The sequence below is a fragment of the Bos javanicus genome, chromosome 16 (assembly GCF_032452875.1).
Source record: "Bos javanicus breed banteng chromosome 16, ARS-OSU_banteng_1.0, whole genome shotgun sequence".
NCBI lineage: Eukaryota > Metazoa > Chordata > Mammalia > Artiodactyla > Bovidae > Bos > Bos javanicus.
In genome coordinates this window covers 8,894,066-8,897,157 of record NC_083883.1, presented here as the reverse complement: position 1 = coordinate 8,897,157, position 3,092 = coordinate 8,894,066, and the positions used below count along the sequence as shown (strand labels likewise).

General features: G+C 40.7%; 1 pseudogene; it reads right to left on the bottom strand.

The window, feature by feature from the left end:
* Positions 1-1,035: 1,035 nt before the first annotated feature.
* On the bottom strand, positions 1,036-1,113 carry LOC133228305 (U2 spliceosomal RNA; annotated as a pseudogene).
* Positions 1,114-3,092: the final 1,979 nt, after the last annotated feature.

Below are 3,092 nucleotides of genomic sequence, written 5' to 3'. Positions count from 1 at the left end.
CAACCCAGACTGTGGGATAGCTATCCCATGAAAAGCCCTAACCTAAGACACCACCAGGCCCATTCACAGAAAAAAGGACTGAGCAGAGGTAGCCAGCTGAGGACTAGCCCATCCCCCAGCAGAGACAGGCAGGCAGGGGCAGCCAGAGCTGGAAGGGTGCAATCATGGTCCCAGAGAGGCATCCTCTATCAAACTGCAAGCAGCCTTCCTTGTTAACCAAGACTTCTTGGGATTCTGGATAGTCAACATCTGCCAGGAGGGTCGCAGCCAGAGATCAGCTCCCCAGAAGAGACACACAGCACCCCTGAGAAGGCGTGCCTGTAGTACACCTAGAAAACTGAGTGGCTGGGATGGGGAAGGCAATAAAATGCAGCCCCTAACTAGGGGCGACTGTGCTCACCAAGCACCTGGTCCCCTGAGCTGCTCAGACCTGGGAAGGGCACAAAACTCAGGCCCAACCAAGTCTGCACCTTTGTGGAGTACCCAAGAACCTGAACCTCAGTGGCTTTGATGTGGGAAGTGCATGCAACCCAAGGCCCATCTCAGACAGTTTCTGGCAGAGCAACCTAGAGCCTCAACAGTGTAGACTGTGAAAGCACACATGCTGCGAGAGGGGCAAACTCAATGTGGCCAAGACACTGTGACCACTCCCCACACACGCCAGTGATATTTGTTTGCAGTGTTCCTCCCTCCCCTCAGCATGACTGAACAAGTGAGCCCAAATAAGTGACCACCACTGCCCCCTTGTGCCAGGGCAGAAATTAGACACTGAAGAGACCAGCAAACACATGAAGCTAAAATAAACAGAGGGAACTGCTTTGGAAGTGACAGGTGCAATAGATTAAAACCCTGCAGTTAGCACTGACTACATAGGAAGGGGTGTATAGATCTTGAGAAGTATAAGCAGGATCAAGGAACTATCTGAAAATGAACTGATCCCACACTGTCCACAAAAACACCAGAGAAAGTCCTACATATTTTTTTTTTATCATTTTCATTTTTTTTATTTTTTTATGTATAAGCCCTTTTACTCCTTTAATTTTCATTTTTATAACCTACAATTACTTTTCAAAAATACTACACTTGATCTTAGCCAAAAGGCCGAGAAGTGATACTTTTCAAAAATAAGACCCTATTTTTAAAGCAAACTTCATATATATATATATATATTTTTAAATATAATTTTTGAGAATTTGTTTTTTTCTTTAATACTGCATTTTTGAGAATCTAACCTCTGCTATGGGTTTTTATTTATTTATTTTTATTCTATTTTTAAACTTTACAATATTGTATTGGTTTTGCCAAATATCGAAATGAATCTGCCACAGGTATACATGTGTTCCCCATCCTGAAACATCCTCTCTCCTCCCTTCCCATACCATCCCTCTGGGTCGTCCCAGTGCACCAGCCCCAAGCATCCAGTATCATGCATCGAACCTGGACTGGCGACTCGTTTCATATATGATATTACATGTATTTCAATGCCATTCTACCAAATCATCACACCCTTTCCCTCTCCAACAGAGTCCAAAAGACTGATCTATACATCAGTGTCTCTTTTGCTGTCTCATATACAGGGTTATTGCTACCATCTTTCTAAATTCCATATATATGCGTTAGTATACTGTATTGGTGTTTTTCTTTCTGGCTTACTTCACTCTGTATAATAGGCTTCACTTTCATCCACCTCATTAGAACTGATTCAAATGTATTCTTTTTAATGGCTGAGTAATACTCCATTGTGTATATGTACCACAGCTTTCTTATCCATTCATCTGCTGATGGACATCTAGGTTGCTTCCATGTCCTGGCTATTACAAACAGTGCTGTGATGAACAATGGGGTACACGTGTCTCTTTCAATTCTGGTTTCCTTGGTGTGTACGCCCAGCTGTGGGATTGCTGGGTCATATGGCAATTCTATTTCCAGTTTTTTAAGGAATCTCCACACTGTTCTCCATAGTGGCTGTACTGGTTTGCATTCCCACCAACAGTGTAAGAGGGTTCCCTTTTCTCCACACCCTCTCCAGCATTTATTGCTTGTAGACTTTTGGATCACAGCCATTCTGACTGGTGTGAAATGGTACCTCATAGTGGTTTTGATTTGCATTTCTCTGATAATGAGTGATGTTGAGCATCTTTTCATGTGTTTGTTAGCCATCTGTATGTCTTCTCTGGAGAAATGTCTATTTAGTTCTTTGGCCCATTTTTTGATTGGGTCATTTATTTTTCTGAAATTGAGCTGTAGGAGTTGCTTGTATATTTTTGAGACTAGTTGTTTGTCTGTTGCTTCATTTGCTATTATTTTCTCCCATTCTGAAGGCTATCTTTTCACCTTGCTTATAGTTTCCTGTTGTGAAGAAGCTTTTAAGTTTAATTAGGTCCCATTTGTTTATTTTTGCTTTTATTTCCAATATTCTGGGAGGTGGGTCATAGAGGATCCTGCTGTGATGCATATCTGAGAGTGTTTTGCCTATGTTCTCCTCTAGGAGTTTTATAGTTTCTGGTCTTATGTTTAGATCTTTAATCCATTTTGAGTTTATTTTTGTGTATGGTGTTAGAAAGTGATCTAGTTTTATTCTTTTACAAGTGGTTGACCAGTTTTCCCAGCACCACTTGTTAAAGAGATTGTCTTTAATCCATTGTATATTCTTGCCTCCTTTGTCGAAGATAAGGTGTCCATATGTGTGTGGATTTATCTCTGGGCTTTCTATTTTGTTCCATTGATCTGTATTTCTGTCTTTGTGCCAGTACCATACTTTCTTGATAACTGTGGCTTTGTAGTAGAGCCTGAAGTCAGGTAGGTTGATTCCTCCAGTTCCATTCTTCTTTCTCAAGATAGCTTTGGCTATTCGAGGTTTTTTGTATTTCCATACAAATTGTGAAATTATTTGTTCTAGCTCTGTGAAGAATACCGTTGGTAGCTTGATAGGGATTACATTGAATCTATACATTGCTTTGGGTAGTATATGCATTTTCACTATATTGATTCTTCCAACCCATGAACATGGTATATTTCTCCATCTATTAGTGTCCTCTTTGATTTCTTTCACCAGTGTTTTATACTCTGGGTTTTTAATTTTTGCTTTTTGG